General features: G+C 42.6%; 1 protein-coding gene across 1 annotated transcript in view; it reads right to left on the bottom strand.

Annotated features, from left to right (window-relative positions):
• Window positions 1–17,240, bottom strand: part of LOC150079773 (putative polypeptide N-acetylgalactosaminyltransferase 10) — a 42,199-nt gene extending 24,959 nt beyond the window's left edge. The window contains exon 1 of the mRNA XM_090382351.1: window positions 17,094–17,240. The gene's annotated coding sequence lies outside the window, so the exon portion shown is untranslated. The remainder of the gene's footprint in view (window positions 1–17,093) is intronic.
• Window positions 17,241–23,665: the final 6,425 nt, after the last annotated feature.

The following is a 23,665-nucleotide window of genomic DNA, read 5'->3' as shown; positions in this document are numbered from 1 at the left end:
CTAAGGAGAAGGAAAAAAAAAAAAAAAACACTCCTTCCTTCCTTCGTCCCAGGAGTGACAGAACCTACACCAGCACAGCTCAGCTGCTGCCTTTAGGCCTCCCTAGCCACGCTCCCTTGCGTGGTCCTTTGCCTCCACTACCTGGCGGGAGGGGGAGTTCATCCCTGGTGTCCTCCCCCCTCGCCACCCCTCTTTTTCACTCTGGTGGGGCATGGGCCTGCTCCACTGACTTGGGGTCATCTTCCCTATGGACCCCGTATCTCTGTCTTTTCCCCCCAGTCTTCAGTCTCCCTCCCCTTCTCTAACTTACAACTAGTGTCTGAATCAACTCCAAATTGTTTTGAGCCCTACATCCAAAAACTTAACAACATCAAGTCGCCCAACTAGTACTCCCTTTGTTTTGGCTGACTCCTATCTATAGCGGTTTTTTTTTTTTTTTTTTAGGTCCTTGCCACTGAAATCTCAGGAAATTAGGTGGCAGGACCTGCCAGAGTAAATAACTAAGTAGTGTACCTGGTCTGCCTCCACGGGGCGGAGTGGGGCAACGTTGGGTCCCATTAGGGGCCCAGCGGCTAAATGACCAGATGAATAACGGTACCGACACTACACAAATACAAAATCCATATACTTTTAAACCTCTGGCATTGACAGTGTTCTGTTTCACACCCACAATGTATAGTACGCGGAGATGGGGGGAACCCCTGGTACCGTTTGACACTAAACACACTCTACACTCTCTACTATCACTAGACTATGGAAACACACCATAAACGGTATAATCAACTCAAAGTGCAGTTTACTCAGCTTAACGCACAAAGATCCAAAGAGGTCGCTGCTCAGTTGGTAAAAAAGGCCATTGAAGAAAACATTGATGTTATGCTCATACAGGAGCCATATACACACATAGCAAAGAAGTCAGGGGATACCCATTGAGAAAAATTATCCAAACTGACGTCGAAACCTTGTGGGCAGCCATCTTGTCAGAAACCCGGATTACACAGTGACTAAATTGTCAAACTGTGTCCTCTGGGCTGCATGTGCTCATATGTTAACTGCATTATGGGAATTCTATGGTGTCTCAATCTACACTCGACCTGGGGACGACATTACCCCAACCATTAACTATTTGCAGAACCTGCACACAGAGTTTCTCAACGCAAAAACCATTGTAGGCGCAGTCAACTGCCGCTCACCTGCAGGGTATAGCGAAACCCAGGAACGAAGAGGTGCGGTGAATGGGCAGCGCCTGGAAGAATACCTTACAAACAGTTGCAACAATATACTGAACCAGCCAAATAACCCCACAACATTCCCCAGCATTATGTGGGAGGCTACAATAGACCTCACCCTTGCCACAAGATCCATCACCGACCACATCACAGCCTGGACGATAAATGAAAACTGGACAACATCGGCCCACAGAGCAACAACTTACCAACTGAACAGAACGATAGCCAGAACTGTAACTCAGAGACAAATACAACATAAATATGCCACAGAAAAAGCAGATTGACCTCTATTCCAAGAAACCTTACGGGTGGCTGCCCGCACACTCAACACGGAAGAAGCAACCCCTGACCAACATCAAGCTAAGCTGGTGAGACTAGTCACAGAGGCGTCGGACAAAACCATCATAAGAAAGACACTATCTCCGGATGTGGTACCATGGTGGAACACTGAACTCCAGCAACTAAGGCAGACATTCTGCGATGGGACAGCCCACGTCTGGGCTGCCCCATCGCAGAAGCTGAGGCACTCCGAGAGCGAAACCGTATTGCAAGGAACCACTACACAGCAGAAATCAGAGAAAGAAAACAACGTACGTGGCAGCATCTAGTCTCCGCGGCAGGAAACAACAATCCCTGTGGAGTGGTCTATCGGGTGACCACAAGCAGGCTCCCCAGAGGTGAGGTAATCCCAGCAATCAGGAAGCTGCAAGGTGATTATACAAAGATGTGCCACGAAACAGTCAACAATATCCTGGACGCTATGTTCCCGGAGCACACCGATCTCACCACACCCGAGCAGGTACTCCTCTGCCAACAGAATAAAACATATGCAACCCAGCAGGAAGAGGAACCTTTCACTAAGATTGAACTGGATATCGCGGCGGTTAAGCTGAGGAACAAAACGTCCCCAAAAGAGGATCTCCTCGAGCCAGAGATCATCAAGAAAGCAGTGGACACTGTCCCAAAAGAAATATCAAAGCTATACAATATATGCCTCAAAGAACTCACGCGACTGGAGGCTGGCAATGTTCCGGCTAATCCTGAAAAATCCTACAAAGAGACAAGACCTTCCGGGGTCCTATCTTGACGGTTCTCAGCAAGCTAGTAGAACACCTACTGCGAAATAGGATAGAGAAGCACTACTCAAATGGAGGCTACACCTTAACAGTTTGGATTCCGAAAAGGTCATTCAACCACTGATGCCGTACAGAGCATAATAAACGCTGCAACAACAACAGATCATAAATTCTTCCTCGCCATCACAGTCGACTTTGCCGAGGCGTTTGACACCCTCTGGTGACAAGCGTCCTCGACAGGCTGCGGAAGGACAAACTCCCAGCCAATCTATATAATTGCATCAGCACATTCCTGTGCGATTGATCAGTTGAGGTCACCGCTCCATATTGTACAGTAACCAGACACATCTACAGAGGATGTCCTCAGGGCTCAGTCCTGGGCCCACTGCTTTGTGTTCCTGGACGGTTTCCTCAACCTCAACCTAGGAGACGCGACATCCCAGGCCTATGCGGATGATCTTCTCCTGATCCTCACGAAGTACTCCAGAGCGCAGTTTGAAAACACAGCGAACCGAGCGCTTGCCACCCTACAACAATGGGCCGACGAAAATCTCATCCACAAAGACAAGTTCGATCCTACTACGGGGAACCCTGGACATCAAGAGACCCCACCCCCAAATTAAAGTACAGAGAACCACCATCAGACTGACCAAGAAATGAAATTCCTCAGGGTCATACTGGACAGAAATCTATCTTTCACCCCCCCACCTAATCTACCTCCGGAATAAAGACAGAAATATTCATCACTATCTGCAAGAATCACTGACAACGACTGGGGCCTAAAGAAAAAAAAACCTTGCTCTTTTCCACAAAACTCTCTTCCTACAAGTCATCCTCTACGCCTCGGGGGTCTGGTATAAGAAAGCAACAACTGCAAACCAATAAAAGAAAACTGGAAATAATACAGAGATACATTCTGCTTACCATCTCACGAGCTTGTAACACAGTGAGCACATACGTACGTGTTCCAGGTGCCCTACCCCTGGAGGTAATACGTAGTGGACTCCTCTACAACCTTTCCAAAGGTATAACGGATAGCTGCATAAATTTCCACTAAACGTAGCCAGTGACCCAAAAATAGAGAAAAGAAGACGAACTTTACATCTACAGCAAACCTGGCAGCCAAGTTGGCAAAACTCAACAAGTGGGCAAATAACGCGGAAATTCCTCCCAACAATACAGGCAGTATACCCGAAATATCCAGACTGGCTCTCTCCAGGATTGCTGGCTACATTTCTGCTAACTGGCCATGGCGCCATTAAACACAAACTGATGACTTTAGGGCTGAGTGACACCCCCATCTGCCATTGTGGAGCAGAGCAGCAGCCATAATAGTGACTGCTGGGTCTACAACACTTGACTTGCGAACATGGAGCACGGATACTCACCACCAAGACAACCCATAAAGGGACTACACCCCAGGGAGAAAACAATGACTGGAACCCGTTAACCCAACCCAACGACCAGACAAGAAAGCAGCAATACTGCTAGAAACAGAAACCATGGACGTGACCAACACTAGGATCTAACTACACTGGCGTGCAAAACTTAAGGACCAACACTATTTCTAAAGGTTACAACCACAAAGTCTTTACTTAAGATACTCTTTACTGATGAGAGTAGTAGTAGTAGTAGTAGTAGTAGTAGTAGTAGTGGCACATGATGCAAGAAAGCAAGTGTAGGAGCTTATGCAGCATCAGCCAAAAAAAAAAAAAAAAAAAAAAAAAATCACACCATTCCCTCCAAATGCCTGTCCAGTTCCTCCTTAAATTTATTTAACCTATCAACTTCCATAACGACATATGGAAGTTTGTTCCAGCAATTAACCACCCGCTGGCTAAAGGCAAATTTCCGCACATCTATTCTACATCTGTCCTTTCTTAATTTGAACTTATGTCCCCGTAGGTTGGTAATCTGAACAAGTGGAAGGATCCCATCAGAATTCAGCGTGCTCAACCCATTCAAGGCCTTATAGACCTCAATCAGATCACCGCGCAGGTGCCTAGTCTCCAGCCACTGCAATTTGCAGTTTTAAGCCTCTCTTGGTAAGAGAATCCCTTCATTCCCCTCACCAATCGTGTTGCTCTTCTCTGTACACGCTCAAGAAAATCTACATCCTTCCTAAAATGAGGCCTCCAGACCTGTACGCAGTACTCAAGGCGTGGCCTGACCATTGCCTTATACAGAGGGATAATCACCTCCTTTTCCCTGCTAGCAAAATTCCTATATATCATTGACAAAACCCCATGACCCGCCCTAGCAGCCTGTCTGCACTGCTCAGAAAACTTCATATCTGACTGCACAATTACTCCCAGGTCTTTTTCATTTTCTACCACCTTAAGTGTAGTACCACACAGTTGGTATGTTTCTCTGGGGTGACTTCTACCCATATGCAGTACTTTGCATTTGTCAAGGTTGAACTTCAGTTGCCACTTCTTAGCCCATCTGCCCAAATTATCTAGATCCTGTTGCAGTAGCACAGTGCCATTAAGAACACTGCCAACCTTTGTATCATCTGCAAACTTCGACATTAAGCCTGATATACCTTCATCAATATCATTGATAAATACACAAAACAACAGTGGACCCAACACCGAACCCTGTGGGACTCCACTAATAACATTAGTCCACGAAGAGCAGCACCCATTGATTACCACCCTCTGTCTTCTCCCACTTAACCATCCTTTTATCCATTGTAGCAACTTACCCTTAATACCATTCTGCTCCAATTTGTACAGTAGTCTTCCATGCGCAACAGTGTCAAAAGCTTTCCTGAAATCCAAGTATATGATATCAAAATTATTTTTTGCATCCAGTTCCTTTGTGACCACATCATAATAACCAATCAAATTTGTCAGACAAGACTTTCCCTTAACAAACCCATGCTGTGTCTGAATTATTGCTGCAGTCTTGTCTAGATGATCCTGCAATGCATCTTTAACCAGTGAATCCATTATTTTACCCGGAACAGAAGTTAAACTAACTGGTCTGTAATTACTCGTGTCACCCTTCGATCCCCCTTTGTGAATTGGGGATACATTTGCACATCTCCAATCCGTGGGAACCTCCCCTGAGTCCAAGGATGCTCTCATAATTATGGCTAAGGGTTTGCTTAGTTGCTTTGCCGCCTCCTTTAAAATAACTGGATAGATCCCATCCACCCCAGGTGCTTTTCTTATGTTTAACTTCAACCATTTCTCCTCCACTTTGCTCTCAGTTATTACAAAATCATTAAGCACACTGCTACAATTTGATAACCTTCTTCCATTTTCAAACTGTAATGATTCCTCACGTGTGAATGTAGATGCAAAATACTCATTCAGTTTGTTTGCTATCTGAGCAGAATCATCAACAGTCGAACCATCGATGTCAAGTGGACCAATCATATTCATCCCCTTCCTTTTAGAGTTTATATAAGTAAAGAAATCCTTGCTGTTTTTCTTAGCATCTTTTGCCAAAGATTTCTCGTAATCCGCCTGCGCCTGCCGAACCTCCTTTGTGACCTGATTACAGACTAGCTTATATCTGCTACAGGCTTCTGCGTCGCCTGATAATTTATATGCATCCCATGCATTTTTCTTCTCTGTCACGAGTCTCATTAGTTCATTTGATAACCATTTAGGCTTAAACCTTGAACGATATTTCTTAATCGGTATATAAAGTCTAGTAGCTTCCACGATTAATTCCTTGAATGCTTCCCACTTAGAATTTACTGTTTGTAACATCGTCAGTTGATCCCACTGTACAGAATTTAAAAACTGTCTGAGACCACTGTACTCCCCTTTACGGAAGCAAAAACCCTTTCCTTTACCCCTGACTGTAGTTACCTCTTTGAGTAAATCCCACTTCAGCACACTGTGATCACTGCCACCTAGTGGTTCCTTTATCTGCAAATTCTTAATACACGAATGATCACTGCTGATAACCAGATCAAGAGTGTTACTTTCTCTGGTTGCCTCTCGAACATGCTGCTGCAGAAAACAATCATCCAATAAATCCACAAAAGTCTGACTAGTGTGTGAGTGACCAACCCACAAGTTCCAGTCAATATCTGGGAAGTTAAAATCCCCCATTATAAGACATTCTGATTTACTGGCCCACTCTATTTCTCTGTACAATTGTTCATTGTACTCATTCAAGTCATTAGGCCTATAACACACTCCTACCCTTATTTTTCCTTTCGCAGTGCTTATCTCGCACCAAACTGACTCAACAGAGCACTGTTCATCTATGTTAACTGGGTGCACTTCCTTTGATTTTATGTTTTTCTTAATTAACAGCATAACACCCCCTCCCTTTCTGTCCTGTCTATCCTTTCTGTACACATTGTACTCCCCAAATTCCAGTTCTGCATTCCTTATATCTTTGTGACACCACGTCTCTGCTATCCCAACAATATCCGCCTTTGATGTCTTGACCAACACTTCAAATTCATCAAATTTATTTACTATACTTCTAGCATTGTTCTCGTCTGGGGAGGCGTTATCTCGGATGGACGTCCACAACTCCAGATACTGGAAGGCGGTACTGTAACCAGTGCACGCTACTGTACTGAGGTAATCCTTCCCCATGTGCGTCTGTTCCGAGGTGCCATTGACCCCGAGTTCGTGTTTATGGATGATAATGCCACACCCCATTGGACTGCAGCTGCTGATATGCTTTTGGAAAGTTCGTATGGATTGGCCTGCTCATTCGGCCGATCTAAATCCCATCGAACACATATGGGACGCTCTGGGGAGACGCCTAGCGGCACTTACACACCCACCAGAAAATGTTCACCAGCTGAAGATGGCGCTGACAAAGGAATGGACTATGTTACCGCAAGAACTTATCAACAACATTGTTCTAAGTACGGACAGGCGGTGCAAAGCCTGCATCGACATTAGGGGTGGCCATATCTCCTACTGAGGACCACCTCTTCCCTTTGTTCCATCTTTGGCAGTGATGCAACTGTATCATGGCAGCCAGTGCTATGTTGCCATTTTTGAATAAAGTCTCTCTGCACCATTTTATCATTTCTGTACTTCACGAGGTTCCTTTGGTATGCTTTTCCCATATCCAGGCCACTCCTATGAGAAGCTACAGGTGAAAACCTGACTGGTCCTTAAATTTTGCACACCAGTGTACTAAAGACCTGGCCCAAGAACTTGACTCCAGACACCGACCTAAGCAACCACCACGAACTGGACTAAACACCCACCAAGGACATCTGACCAAGGACCTGTTCCGCTGCCATGTGATAACTACGGAAAGGACCACACACCCAGCCTGGACAAACTCGGACTCAACAAATGGACCCAACCAAGAACTTGTCTTAAGCAGACATGCAGCTACCAGGCTACATAGTGACCTGTGCTGGCTCCCTTGCTAGGCACAGTTTCCTCCTTCCCTCGGCGGAGGCGACGGCCCCCTATCGCTTCCCACCGCCATTCCATTCTTTCCCTCTGGTAGGGCATGCCCATGCCCCACTGACATACTGCAGCCGGTCATCTACTCTATTCACCATCCTTCCTAACTGTCCCCCCCATCGCACGACCCATACCAAAATTTTAACTTCTCTAAATTATTTCGCCCACTCCTCGGCCATTAAATCTCCAGACGCACCCCTTTAAACTGGGAAAATACAATATGTACGTGATCAACATAGAAACGCGCGCGATCAAATACATTTTTTAGGTCCTAAGCACTGAAATCTCAGGAAAATAGGTGGCAGGACCTGCTAGAGTAAAAGTAAACTACTGGATACCTGGTCTGCCTCCACGAGGTGAAAGTGGGACAACGTCGGGCCTCACCAGGGGTCTGGCGGCTAAATGACCAGAAGAACAACGGTACACGACAATAAACACCTCAAGATCCATATACTTTTAAATCTGTGGCCTTTACAGCGAACTGTATCACCACATAATGTAAACTACGGAGAGATGGGGGAACCCCTGATGCCGTTTGACCCAAAACACACTTTACACAGGAGAACATATGCACCCTGCCATTGTTGCAATTTTCCCCCGGATGGAAACTGAATCTTTCAAGACGATAATGCGCTGTGCACGAGTGGTTCATCGAACACAGTGAAGATATCACCCAACTTGATTGGCCTCCAAATTTGCCAGACTCAATCCAAATGGAAGCCTGTGGGATGTTTTGGAACGGGCAGTGAGGCGTATGGACATGCAGCCATCATCTAATTTAAGACTGTGGATAGCCTTGCAAGCAGCGTGACTGTAGATCCTTACGGACGCTCTTCAGACATCTAGTGGAGTCAATGCCGAGGAGAATAACGGAAGTTATCCATGCGAACGGTTGCCCAATACGGTATTAGGAAGGTGGTCATAATTCAGGATCATTAAGTGTATAAAGAGAGGACGAGTAGTGCCTATCAATTGGCCAGTACGAAGCCAGTGCATGTTCATATATGGAAAACGTCTTTTTGCGGGGCCTCCTAGGCCAAAGCCTATATGCCCCACAAAGAAAACATATTAATTTGGAAGCAAGAACTAAAATAAAACTCGAGAGCAATTTCAGCCTTTAGTCCAGAGGCAGCAACGCCAACTCGTGCCGTTCAATGGCTCCCTTCACATCCCCAACACGGGGAGGTGTTCCTCTACAAACTAACTAGTTCACGAGTTCTCCTTTTAAAAACTTTATCAAAGAACCCAGAAAAGGCTGTAGAGTATACCCTATTACTAAAGAGATTCTTCAAAGCATCATGGTCCAAACCAACAGTCGCTCGCTCAAGTTGTGATGTGAGTTCAAGATACAAATCACACTTAAGAACGACATGAAGAACAGTCTCCATGGACCAACAAGGATATAAACCTAATTCAATCAGATTGAACTGACTTAACCTGAGTCTTAGGTCGTGTCCCATCAGCAGAAAGCAAGCAAACATTCCAAATTATAACCACAGCTTCATTCTATACTCAACTGTAGTTACGTCTGGAAGAAAGACAAAAGTCACTCAGAATGATTCCATCAATCTTGCCAGATGACCATCAGTTCACCACTCTATTAAATGCTTCATATGTTGGGCCCTTTCTCTTCAATTTCATTCCTAGATTGTCCTCTAACGATCATCATCGGCATAACCACAGCACGGGTGTCTTCCAAGATCATATTCCACATGAAGGGTCTGAGTATTGATCCCTATGGGCATCCGCGTTCTACCTTCGTCTAGCTGAACCACCCCAACACTCCATTGAGAGAAGTAACCCTGCAAGATCTTATATAAGTTGCTGGGACAAAAGGAGGCTCTCGCCCTGTGCAGGATACCCCACCCCACAGGGCATCGAACGTTCCTTTAAAATCCACGAAGAAGCCAAGTGCGTACCGTTCCTCGCTTTCTAATACAATATCAAAGACCTTATTGATAGCATCTGTTGAACTGCCTTTTTCGAAGCCATATTTCTTCTTTGATGCCAAATTGAGATCATCATATCTGTTCTGTAGCCTCAACAGAATAAATCTTTCTAGAGCCTTGCCTAAAATAGGAAGCAATGCGATATTATGGTAAGAATTCGGTTCAAGGTCATTTCTGGACTTTTCAGGATTACTCTCAAGACTGCTCTTTTCCAAATCTCAGGAAATTTTCCTTCTGATTACAGTCCATCACGATTCTTGGATGTCCAGAATAAAAGCGTTTAATGAAGTCTCGAAGAAGTCAACACCCGGATCCTTGCCATCTTTAAATCTGATCGACGGCCTAATTTAGTTGTTCCTGAGAGAAAGACTGCTCACATTCGTTCGAGGAATAAACCTCATTTTCGACCACAATACCTCTCTGTATCCAGCATTTTGACCATCATTGTCTCTTTTGAATAACTCACACAATATGTATTTAACAGATTGATCGCAAGTGAAGGTATCAAATTGATTGTCCTCCTGAACGCTGAAAACCACTCCATCAAACCCCACCTTGTCAGTTACAATCTTATATATTGTGCTCCAGGGATCAACATTGCCACTCTGACTGACAAAGACTTGCCATACATTTTTACAGTACACAGTTTTCTCCCTTCAAATTCATATATTGTTGGTTGAATATTTGTCCATTATCTGTTCCACTTCTCGATTTTTGGAACCTTTTTCTTCCAACTTTAAATCTGTCAAAAATTAAATTTCAACAAGGTACCTTCCTCTCGGTGGAATTAGCCCATGCTATCCTTAAGATTTCAGTAAACTTTGTCAACTCTTTTTCAGAAGAATCTTCTCTTCCCCAAAGCGTAGAGTCAGCATTTGAATCCATTTCAACTACAACTGATTTAGAGCGCAATGCCAGATGTACCCTCTTAAGATATTCAATGTCGGGGTTTAAGTACTTGCTAAACTTGCAGTATAACGAAACCAAGTAGACAGAGACGTGCTGGAAGGAGAACAATGTTACCATTGTCACCACGAGGGAAGAATTTCTTACAACGATGGCAGAATAAGGTTCCCCCCTGTTTGTATTATCCTCCATGTTCCTGGATAACCTCATACTTTGACCAAAAAAAGAGTATGGCTCCTGCACCAGTATGATATCAATCAATCTCTCCTCCGCAACCTTCGCTAATTGAGGAGGGAAAGCCTTTGAACGCTGAGCATTCATCTGCAAGATCTTTATAATAAAAACCTGACCAGAACTAATCATGGTCTGTTCTTCGTTTAAGATCTCTGGCCATAATGTATTCTGAGCATGTTTTGTCAACATCAGGATGCTCAGCTGGCCTCCTCTTCTTAAACCAGCTACCACATCGTTCTGCAATGATAGGCCAGCTCTTAAATGAAATAAACGAAGCCAGAATGGGGAAAGGGTAATGGAGTTTGGACATCTCAACAGCCGTGGGCATTGTCGACTGTTCGAAGACTGCTGTAGTGAAGATCACACAACAATCCACCATGCCAGGACACACGTAGAGTTGGTAGGATTCATGAATCCTTCTTTTGACATTGCCCTAAAAATGAAGAATCAAAATTTAAGCAACTACGCTCAAGCTCAGCTTTTTAGATGACGTCACAGAACTGGCCATATTAATATTCCATTACTGCATTGCTGGTGGTGTCGATCCCTTTTTGTCCAGCAGCTTACCAGATGAACTTACTGGCAGCCAACCATTTGACATCTAATTGGACAATTTAAGATTCTGTTTTTATAACTGCACTGGCCTACCAAAATATTAGAAAACTTGCTATCTAAATATCCCATCGAATTCATCCTCAATAGTCATCCAGTTACAAAGGATCAGATTACCTATAAGTACACTAGTGTTCCAAAGTTAAGGAACAAACATAAAAATGTAAATAAATTTATTTAAGGGTACGTCAGGCGTTGTTTAAAGCAAATGGACACGTTTGGATCTAATAAAGATGGCTGAAGAGAAAGAGAGCTCAAAGAGCGAACAGGGTTTTAATATTAATAAGTGAAGCTTAGCGTTAGGGCAACTCGAGCACGTGCACTGACACGAGGTCTCTGGAGAGGAGCGGCTAATAACGTTGCCCATCACCAGGAAGCCGACACAATAAAGGAGATGTGCTCGTTATTGTCAGCCGGCCCGATAACGCAGCGTTCTGGTGCACCGGAAGAGTTCCGTCTGCATCGGTCTTTCTGTACTGCATGTTTGAACATTATTAAGAGGATGGAGGGGGGGCGGTCGTGTTTCTGTGCCTCTCCTAATGCTTAATTATTTCCGACGCTATCTTGGTGTCCTCGTAATTTACAGATGTGGTCAATGGACGTTTTTGTTTTTATTCTCCCTCCTCGCTGGGTTTTAGGGGATTGGGATTTGGAATTCAGAGGAGGTGGTATTTTAATTGGTTGTAGTGTGGGTGTATAAAGGGGGGCAGTTTGAGTGCTTCGTAATATCGATGTGAGTCAGAGGCCTGGGAGGAGGATCGATAGAGGCAGGATCTGTGGAGGATATTATTGAACCGTAGCATTGTTGACTCTTCTAATGGATTAGTGTCGCGGTGTCATTTCGAGGACCAATGTCAAACAAGGCTATCCATCATGCTCGTGTGCGTATTAATTAAGCGATGGTCCAGCAGTGGAGATTCATGTATCTCGACCTTTAAATCCCACGGTTTATTGTACATAAACTGTCATCCAATGAGAACAGGTCCTGCAACTCGGCATCGGATGGGAGTTCATTCTCTCTCTCCTTCGCTCTCTCAGATACTAAGAGACTGACAATGATTCTACAGTCCAAAGAGAAAGAAAGTTTTAAACATCTTAAAAAATTCAGCTTTTTAAGATTTTATTTATCTGGAAGAATATTGAAGGTCGATGCCAATTTAATTGGGACACACGAGTGCCATATGATGGTTCCCTGACATATAAAGACATCATATTGTAAGACAAGGTGGATTCTTACCGAATTAAATGTAATCTGCTAAAGCTTTTCGGGAGGACCTTGCTGCCATTTCAATTCACGCATTATTTTTCGAAAGTCCTCCAAAGAGATAGACAGTGAGAAATAATTGGATACCCTGTTTCGGATCCAGATGACCCTGGGTGCAAAAATACATACTGATGCCATCTTGTTAGACGTTAAACCTGCCTTGGACAATGTCCCAACTATTTTCTTTATGACAATAGTTGAAAGTGTTTTAGAATACAGGTTCGTTGTGTTTCACACAAAGGGTTTAAGGATTTTAGAGATCTTCCAAGGGTTTTAGAGATCCTTCTAAGAGCTTTAGAAGGGTTTTAGAGATCCGTCTAAGAGTTTTAGAGATGCGTTTAAGGGTTTAGACATTCGTCTAAGGGTTTTACAGATCCTCTAAGAGTTTTAGAGATCTTCCAAGGGTTTTAGAGATCGGTTTAAGGGTTTCAGAGATCTTTGAAGAGTTGTAGAGATTTGTTTAAGGGTTTCAGAGATCTTTGAAGAGTTGTAGAGATTTGTCTAAGGGTTTAGAGATCTTCCAAAGGCTTTAGAGATCCATCTGAGTTTTAGAAATCTTCCAAGGGTTTTAAGAATCCGTTTAAGGGTTTCAGAGATCTTCCAAAGATTTTAGAGATCCGTCTAAGAGTTTTAGAGATCTTTGAAGAGTTGTAGGGCTTTGTCTAAGAGTTGTAGGGCTTTGTCTAAGAGTTTTAGAAAGCTTCCAAGGGTTGTAGAGATCGTCGAAGGGTTGTAGAGATTTGTCTAATGGTTTTAGAGATGTATCCGAGGTGAGACAATACAATTCCCCAATTTTACTCATCCAAAATGCCAGGATTCTTTGATCCAACGAGCTCTCATCCATCCTCAGCACACTTCAACTATTTTGTTATTGTACACCCGAACGCCTGAATTCTATATACACTGCCCTACAAAAATATTAGTACTAGACAACCCCAAAATGAATACTCGTTGGATAGTCTCCTTTATTAATAGGAGTTCTGCAATATCCTTCTCTGATCTAACCCATCTACAACATGCCCATCAATGGTTCATTAGCCATGCGTAGAATCATTATCTATTCATGGACGCAGAGAGAGTGTCCACAACTTTTCTCCATCTTGCGGGGCCACACAAATGGCTGTCTGTTTAATTAAAGAGCACTCGGTTAAAAATGGGTGGGGCTGGCCACGAGCTCATCAGCCACACCTCTCCAAGATTATCGGCATGCCAACGTAATCACCCAAAGGTGATCGTAGCGTTTAACACGGTGTACACAACCTTTGATATATCGCAATCACGGCACTCCTTCGGCGCCCCCTTCTCCCCTTCGCCCCCCCTGTTCTGCTGAGACGGAAAGAATCGTTAATGAAGAAATCGTAAATTGGATTTTTCTTTTAAAAATTGATACAAACGACTTGGTGGTGTTGGTTGTTCGAAGTCATCCCTTCTTTCTCTCCTCATAAGTAATTGATTGTCGAATAGAGAGACCGAATTCATGGAAAGGGAATGAAGAAATAAAATGGCGTTAGAAGTGAGGAGTTGAAAGGAGGTGAGGAGTGGACAGATGTACGTCAGACGCTAACTGAAGGTTTCTTTTTGTTTCCTAAAAATGGTGTTTTCTCGAACAAATCTCGAGCCAAAGTGTTGGGCCACCGAAAGTTCGTAGTGAAGTTATTCGGGTTGCTGCAATGCATTATGGGAAAATTCAGAGAACGAATGTCCGAAGCATTCACCGGTGACATCAAACGAGAATTTGTTTTTTGGCATCTTTCAGTTTACTGTAAAATTACGAACATTGAAGGAACGAAGAGGGAAAGGAATGCAGGAGAAGCTGAGAGAGAAAAATCTCTCCCGCTTTCTCCCTTAATTCCTCTTCTCTTAATCCCTCTCTTTTTCTCTGAGGGGCTTCCTCACTTTATGTTCTAATCTATCACTCCCTTTCTCTTCTAAAATCTTTCTCTTAATCTCTCTCAGTGTCTAAATTAATCGGCTTCTCATTATCTTTTAAGCTCTTTCTCTCTTATACTATCTATCTCTCTTAATTTCTCTTTCTTAATCTTTCTTTCTTGCTTAATATAACACTCTCAATCTCTCTCCTCTTTTAATCTACCTGTCTCTTAATCTACTTCCTCTTTTAGTCTTCTCTCTTCTCTTTTAATCTCCTCTCTCTTAATCTCTCTCCTCTTTTCGTCTTCTCCCTTAATCTTTCTTTCTTCTCATTTAAACTCTATTTCTCCTCTTTTAACCGCTCTTCCTCTTTTAATCTGTCTCTCTTTCTCCTCTTTTAATCTCTCAATCTCTCTCTCTCCTCGTTTAGTCTTCTCTCTTAATCTATCTTCCTCCTCGTTTAATCTCTATTTCTCCTCTTTTAATCTTCTCTCATAATCACTCTCCTCTTTTAGTCTTCTCTCTTAATCTATCTTTCTCCTCGTTTAATCTCTATTTCTCCTCTTTTAATCTTCTCTCTTAATCTATCTTTCTCCTCATTTAATCTCTATTTCTCCTTAATCTTCTCTCTTAATCACTCTCCTCTTTTAGTCTTCTCTCTTAATCTATCTTTCTCCTCATTTAATCTCTATTCTCCTCTTTTAACCTCTCTTCCTCTTCCTATTTTCTCCCTCCTAGTCTCTCACCTCTTTTAATCTCTCTATAATAATTTTCCTTCTGATTTTCTCTTGATCTCTCTCTCTCTCTCTCTCTCTCTCTCTCTCTCCCTTCTCCCTCCTTCTTAATCCACCTTTCTCCTTTTCTCGTAATTGCCTGCATTCTCACTTGAAGTCACTTTCTATTATTCTTGTCTTTTTCTCTTTCTCTCTCATTTTCAGCATATCGCTTTTCTTTCGTAATGTCCTGGTTTCTTGCTTAATATATCTCTCTTCATCTCGCTCTCTCTCCTCTTTTAATCTACATCTCTTAATCTGCCTCTCCAGTTGCAACCAGTTTCTCTTTCTCTCTCTCACATTATCTCCTTTCTCCTTTCCATTAATGATTCTCATTAAAAATATTTTCTTAATCTTCCTTTCACCTTCGTTACCCTAATCTATAGTTCCCGCTGTCTCCTTCGTTCTCCTAATCTATTTCCTCCTTTTCTCCTATTTCTTCTTTGCCCATTCACTACTTCGATCGCATTGCAACTCTTCTTCCCATATTCTCTCTCTCATTTCTCTTTCTATTTTGCTACGATGTTATTTGTCTGGCGTATTACGTGTGGGCGTGTTCAATGGCAGATTTGAATGACGTGAGGGGCTGAAAAATAAGGAATAAATGAGGGGAAAGAAACCTCCTGCTACACCTTGCACCCGCTACTTACAGCATTGAAGAGGCTTTCAAGAATTCTTCCACTTCCAACAGGATTCAAATGAGACGTCTCCTAATGAGCGACAACTGATGAATCTGCCCTACAACTCTCACGGAAGACCCCCCCTCTCTCTCTCTCTCTCTCTCTCTCTATCTATCTATCAGTGTTAATCCGTTTCATTTTATCTTTCAATCTATTATCTTCATCTCTCACTTTCAATTCCTAATCTATACCTCTTTCTCTCCTCCAATCTCTCTCTCGTCGTTAATCTTTCACTCAATTGTTATAAATCTCTTAATCTCTAAGTTGATCTGCTTTTCTTTATCTTTTAATCTCTCCCTTTCTCTCCTATTCTATCCCTCTTCCTATTCGCTCTCTCTTAATCTTTCTTTCTTGCAATCACGCGCTGTTAATGTCACTCTCTATATGGCTTCATTAATCTCTCTCTCTCTTAATCTTTCTCTATTCCAGCTCTAGCTTTTCATCACTCTTAACTTCTCTCTCTCTTTATCTTTCTTTCTGTCTCCCTTCTCATTTTTCTTTCCTTCTTTCTGTCTCGCCCCTAATTTTTCTGTTTTTCTTTCTGTATTCCTCCTAATTTTTCTTTCTATCATCGTTTCTCAGTCTCTCCTCTCTTAATCTTTCTTCATCTTGCGCGCAGTTCAAGAGGTCAAAATCTCGGATGAAGGTGATTCGTGGTGAGGGAATGAAGGCGGAGTTGGGGGATGAGTAAAAGAGGGGCGCAAGATCCGTTTCCACGGGGTCACCGAAGGGAACGTTCCTCTGGCACTGAGCCGACTGTCATGGCCGTGACAAAGTTAATCGAAGGTCAACAGGGCGAAACAACACGTGATCGGGATTCATTTACGAACGAACCGAATCCCTCGCAAGGTGCCGATTCAGATCGGACACGCCGACATTTCGCAGCCGCACGAGATTAGCGTTTTTACGCACTCCCATCGATTCCGCGTTGCCGGATAGCCTTTTTCTCGCTCTACGGACCGGAATGCGCGGAGAAAGAATTCTCCGCACCTTTTTGTCTCTCGGAGACGGCGATGACGGTTGCGATTCAGCACGTGACCGCTCGGAAAGGCGACGGATGCGGTGTCTTCGCGGATAATTACGAACGACTCACCTGATTGTCTTCTTCTATCCCATCGCGTCTCGCGCTCATTTCCACGGGGGTCAAACACGGCGACGATATTCCGTGAAGCTGCGTTCATCCAACGTTTCGCTCCGTTTTGAAGCGCTCGCGATTCGTCGAGCTTCGATCAACGCTACTTCTTGCGGCGACTGGACATCTCCCATCAGAGAACGCCTTCCAGCCGACGCTCGCCGCTCGCAGCGCCCCCTGGCGGACGGACCTGCGAGCGACGGCCTTCTCTTGTTTTTCGGTATCGTGCGCGGAAAATTGCCCGTTCGAGTACGAAGTGCACGTGGAGGAGAGCGTAATGATAGACGCACGCAGCTGCTCGTGCGAGCGCGTTCGCAACTGGAAGTGGCCGATTCCGGTTGCGGGAATTATTGGCAGAAAAAAAAAAAGAAACAAAACAAATTTTAATCGCGGACGAAGCTCCGAACACGGAATATTATTTGACCTCCGCACTGAGAGTGAGTGAATGCATTAGCGACGGAGATTGTGTTCATCTCCATCCGATCATCGAATGACATTTCAGAACAACTCCGAATCGTTCACATTGGCAAACACTCACTCAACCACTTCGCATTTTCTCTCTCTCTCTCTCTCTCCTAATCCTTCTGTCGATCTCTTTCTTTTAACCTCTCTCTCTTCATTTAACTTTCTTCCTTTTAATCTCTCTCTCTCTCTCTCTGTCAGTCATTTTCTCTCTTTTTCTCAACAATGCCTTCTCTTTTTCTCTTAATTATTCTATTTCTTTTTCTCTTAATCATTCTATTTCACTTTCTCAGAATCAATCCTTCTCTCTTTCCACCCCCGCTCTCTAATTATCTCCATCTTGCATCCCTAAACCAATCTCAATCTTAATTATTTTCTTCTCTCTCACTTAGTCACTTTCTCTTTCTCTCTCTCAATATTAATAATTTCTCTCTCTCTCTCTCTCTTAATCTCAATCATTTTCCCTTTCTTTCAGTCTCAGTCACTTTCTCTCTCTCTCTCTCTCTCTCTCTCTCTCTCTCTCTCTCTCTCTCTCTCTCTCTCTCTCTCTCTCTCTTAATCTCAATCATTTTCCCTTTCTTTCAGTCTCAGTCACTTTCTCTCTCTCAATCTCAATCATTTCTTTTTCTCTCTCTCTTAATCTTAATAATTTTCCCTTTCATTCAGTCACTTTCTCTCTCTCAATATCAATCATTTCCTTTTCTCTCTTTCTCACTGTTAATCTTAATCATACTCTCTTCTTCTTTCTCACTGTTAATCTTAATCATACTCTCTTCTTCTTTCTCTCTGTAAATCTGAATCATTTTCTCTCTCACTCAGTTTCAGTCATTTTCTCTCTCTTTTTCTCTCTCAATCAATCTCAATCACTTTTTTTCTCTCTTTCTCTGCTCTTAATCTTATCATTTTTTCCTTCTCTTTCTCTCACTCAATCTCAATCATTTTCTCTCTCTCTCTCTCTCTCTCTCTCTCTCAGTCATGCATCAGTAATTACTTACCACCGATGTGTTCCTCATTAATTGGTGAATAATCCATTTTTTCGGAGAATTCCAGATCTTCACACTATCATAACATCTTTGAAAAAAAATCATTGCACAAAACCAATAAAGAAAGAGGAAATTAAAAGAGACAGAATGAATAAATGAAAGTCTAATTGTGACATACAAATACGTGCGCGTCATCTTCACTGCATAAAATGTAAGCTCTGCAGGTGTGCTACATGTTCAGGGGCACAATATCAAAGTTTGTCATCAAAGCTTTCTTGTGGATTTAGATTCTCTCGAATGGACATTTTTATTTCAGATTTAGCAACATCAAAATGGCTATATTTGTGTATCCCAGTTCTTCTCTCACTCCAAACAGTAAAAATAAGCCTCCTCGTTCATTTTTACTGATTCCCTTCAGGGAGTTACACTCTCTGTCAGTCCCATCTAAAATGTCTACATTCCAAACTGCGCAACCCACACCTTTTAAGCCCTTTTTGGATAGACGTACATTAGCATTCCTCACCAATTTGGTCGGTTTTCTTTGAACCTTTGCTAGAAGCTCTGTCTTTCTTCAAGTGGTCTCACAATCATCTTATTCAAGGGGACAAAAACTGTTATATTACAGCCACTCAAGAACTAACTATATGTCCATAAATTGCGCGAGTTCTCTGGTCGATTTGTCTGGATGAAAAAACCCGAGTTCCCGAGAACAGAATCTTTGCTATCCTCGCTTGAGACCAACTAACTCAGCCAGTGACAGAAACAAGCCGCAAACGTTTACCTTTTTTTGATATAACAGGAATACAAAATCCTCTAGGAACCTCACTTTCGCTCAACTTCAGTAGTATTCTCAAAGACTCTTCTCCGGGATGGGTATCCAACAGCAATCCAACTCCTTGTCTCTGTTTTCTAGTGGTTCAAATGGTCTTTCAATTGTACAGATCGTTGAAAGTTGCATATTCAACTTGTCTGCCACCTCTACTGCGCTTTCTACGACCTTCCACTTAAATCAAGTAAGGGGCCGATCTGATTCACTCTTCTTTTTACCTTTCGCCTATCTAACGCCATGAATGGTTCCCTCACATATCCCCTGACAAGACCCACAAAAATAAGTAACTCTGAATAAACAGAAATTTTAAACAAATGCTTTTTTCTATTCGACACATTCTCTTCAACTCCAAGTGATGCGGATGTTGCGCAACTGTAGAGAGACTGGAACAAACAACGTTTTATTCTCGAACATAAAATCTCCTTTAAGTAATCATACGAGTTCGGTTGGTTCTGTCGCAGATGAATTTCTTCTTACTGAATCCCACTGATCTTCGTGTTTCTTTCTTTCTTTCTTCCTCTTCCGTTTCATCAGGATCAGACTACAATTTTCTTTGCCGGGATAATATCGTCACTCATTGTAGGTTAGAAAGAGACAGACGCCGGTGTTGTCGCCGTGCACGGTGGCCTCAGAGATCACTTCCACTCCTTCACTCCGGCAGATCTAGAATGACGGTTTGCCTTACAAGAAAGGTTAGCGGCGTCTTCGTTTCAATCTCCTTAAATGAGGACAAAGTCGTCCTCACAGGGTGGAAGGGTAAATAACTATAAACACAATTACGACGCCAGCCGAGTAGCGACAGCGTCACTTTGCTTTCGTTACCAACAGACGCTACGATGTATCGAAAAGAAGATGCGCGAAGAGAAAAATTGCAGCGTGCAAATGAGATAAGACGCAGCTTCCTGTCTTTGTGCAGCACGTCTGACAAGAGAAATTATTCAAATTTCGAAGTAAATCAACTGGGATGAGCGTGGACATTTCTTGCCTTTCTTTCTTATCTTGCGGGATCCGCCTCTGAATTCAATCTTCTCGTGGCGATCAATTCCATCTGTAAAGATTTATTGAGTCGTGTAATCGCTGAGAAGAATCACGCGCGGTTTATAAGTACATTGGATTCAAATGGATGTCCGTCGCACGAGTATAGTATTGAAATGGTTTCTCTGGCTTTAACAACTCAAGATATTACAGTTTTGTTTTGCTCGTATTTATTTAAAACTTCATATGAAAAAAAACAATCCCAAAGAAATGTGAGAGATAAGGATAAGTTGAGTTATACTGCCAGCCCATTGTGGTTAAGGTATACAAAGAACGGGCCAAACCACCCTCCCGCCTACAGAAGTGTAAAGGATTGGGCAAGGCGGATGTTCGTGGTGAGTGAAGGATGCACCGCGTTGTACGGGATCAATGGCAGGTCACTCTGTGACAGTTGACATCGCAATAGAATATGGAGGATACAAGAACAATATCCCATATGACGATGCACCGCATACACAGACATATGGAGTTCCACACCAGACGACCCAAGAGACACCCTCTCCTGACCTGTTGATCATCGTCGACTGCGAATGCTGTGGTGTCAACAACATGCTGGTTGGATGAGCCAAATACCTGGTGCAACGCACCGACGGTCCTTCGTGTGTTGAGCAATCACCACGAGTCCATGGACCGGTCGTGCATGGTACCCAGTGTCCAGGAAGGTGGCGGTGGTTGCTTAATATGGGTCATGTTTTGTTAGTAAAACTAGGATCCCTGGTGCGTATGAACCAACGTTTCACTGGTGAGGTCTATCTACAGCTCTTAGAACATGTGTTTTTGTAAGGGACGGCTCCTGGAATGTTAGTTCAAGTCCGCCTCGTATCTCTGTGAAGAACTGTTCCACTGTGAAAGGACCAGAAATGTGAGAAGGGTAAGTTTGTGTGTATTATGTGTGTGTTCTGTTTTGGTCGCTTGGCTACCCAGAAGCATCAGTCACCTGGACAGATGATTCTCGGTACTCGTCCACACCACGAGAAGGTGGGCCAGTCCCAGTAAAGCACGTACTGTCTCAAAAGAGATTATGACCCATCTGGTGTTGCCAGAAGGGAGGCCAGGAATCCTCTGGAGGGCCCATTCCAGAGGGAAAGAAAGAAGAAGAAAAAAAGAACCCGTGGTGCAGGTTATGGGGAAAAAAAGAAAGGAAATAGAGAAAAACTAGAAGAAAAGGAGAAAATAAAATAAAGAGAGAGAGAGAAAGAAAAAAAAAGAGAAAAAGAAAAGAGAGCAAAAAAACCTTGGCTGTTTTGCAGCGTATGAGGACATCTGTCGGTATATATATATATAAAAGGAAAGAACAGGCTAAAAAAAAAAGAAAAGAAAAGAAAATACAGGAAAAAACCAGACAGTAGATGTTTAAGTTTCTCTAGTACTGCTGTTCTCAGCGGTCCCATCCTGTTTTTGTTTCTCCTTATCTCAAAGACTTTGGCAGCAAAGTTCTGTAGTGCACTAAGGTTACCAGGTAACTGGAGGAGCTGGTCCACATGATTCTCTGCAAAGATGGGGATGCTGTTCCTAAGTATCTGCCGAAAATCCTCATACAGGATGCATTCAAAGATCCTCATTTACTCCGCAGGAGCACAGCTCGGTTTGGGTGGTGGAGCCTCTCGTTCAGAGACCCGTGTCCTGTGACCAGGAAAAAAGTTTCAAGGCTCAGTGAGAGCCATGGTTTTACCGACTTAGACGCTGGATAGGTTTTAAGGGACTATATGCACCATGCCATGTTGCAATTTTTCCCCAACAGAAGCAGGACCTTCTAAGACGATAATGGACCGTGTCATCAGGCCCACAGTGTTTATAAAACCCAGACACGGTGGAAGTGGATTGAGAACACAGACAGGACTCATCAACTTTTAAGTTCATCAACGCTTAAAAGTATCGCTCCTAATACATAAAAGATTAGGAGCGATACTATAAAAATCATCTGTAAGAGAATCCATAACGGGCTAAGTATATACTTTTCAAGTGAGGTTAGAGTAGAGCGAAAAACAGTAGGCAGCTCAAGGTCATTCGGTAGGTTCCCCACCATGAGCATGAGTAGTATGAGATGAAACTGAGTAGTCTATTGTTTTTCTCCTTATTACAGTATTAAATATATGAATTGGAGTCTCCATCTTGCGAAAAACTGCAGAGGATGATGAAGGGAATTCGTCCAGTATCACTATAAGTGGATCCTAATTTTAACGCCTCCATAATTCCTGGACCTTCCAGCTTTTATTCCAATTACCCGGATGTTAGTAGGCTGAATAGCTCTTTGGCCATTGCTACAGCGTTGAAGGGGGAACTTTTCGTCTGAGATTGCAGTATTGCGAGAGATTGGCAACAAAAACAGAACGAAACATCGGATTAAAGTAATGCGTCTGTGCATTCCGGAACTGCTTTTTTTTTTTGTCTGCCTCCACGACCAGACAGAAAAATCAATATTTTCAGTAGACGAAGCGATAAGAGAGTGTGTGTGGCCATTACAGGTGACAGGCCCGGAAGTTTTCAATTGGCTCCCCCGTTACGTTGCCATCACCACTAAGGAGGCTGCAGAGGAGCACAGTACACAACTGAAATATGACAACAACAACAACAAAAAAAAAAAAAAAAAAAATCCGCAGGAATCTATTTTTAAAATTTTCGTGTTTCTTACAAAGTCTCAGAGTAGAATGGCGTACGTAGGTCAGAAGACAGCAATTGATTTATTTTTCTTGATTTGTTTCGTTCAATGATTTACTTTTCATGTAAAGTAAGTGTGGTCTCTCGAAATACAGGATCATTTGTGCAGACCCAAAGATTTCAGACGAACAAGAAAAATAAATCATCGATGATTTATATTTCTTGATTTACTTTGTTGAATGATTTACTTTTCTAGAAAAGTAAATCAAAGAAATTGTCGTGTCTCGAAATATAACATTATTTGTGAAAAGTTAAAGATTTCAGATGAACAAGAAAAATAAATCATCACCATAATATAATTTCCTTGATTTCTTTTGTTTAATGAATTATTTTTTTTTATTTATTTTGTTCAATGATTTATTTTTCTTGTAAAATGATTCTATTTGTTTATTTTTTTTTGCTTCATTTTGCTCAATGATTTATTTTTCTTCACTTGTTTTGTTCAATGATTTATTTTTCTAGAAAAGAAAATCCAAGAAATTGTGATGTCTCAAAATATAGCATGATTTGTGCAAAATTAAAAGTTTCACACGAACAAGAAAAATAAATCATCACCACGATATAAT

Source organism: Mastigoproctus giganteus, chromosome 10 (genome assembly GCF_048544385.1).
Source record: "Mastigoproctus giganteus isolate SK-2022 chromosome 10, ASM4854438v1, whole genome shotgun sequence".
Classification (NCBI taxonomy): Eukaryota; Metazoa; Arthropoda; class Arachnida; order Uropygi; family Thelyphonidae; genus Mastigoproctus; species Mastigoproctus giganteus.
Note: the sequence above shows the minus strand (reverse complement) of the source record. Positions and strands in the feature narration are given on the sequence as shown.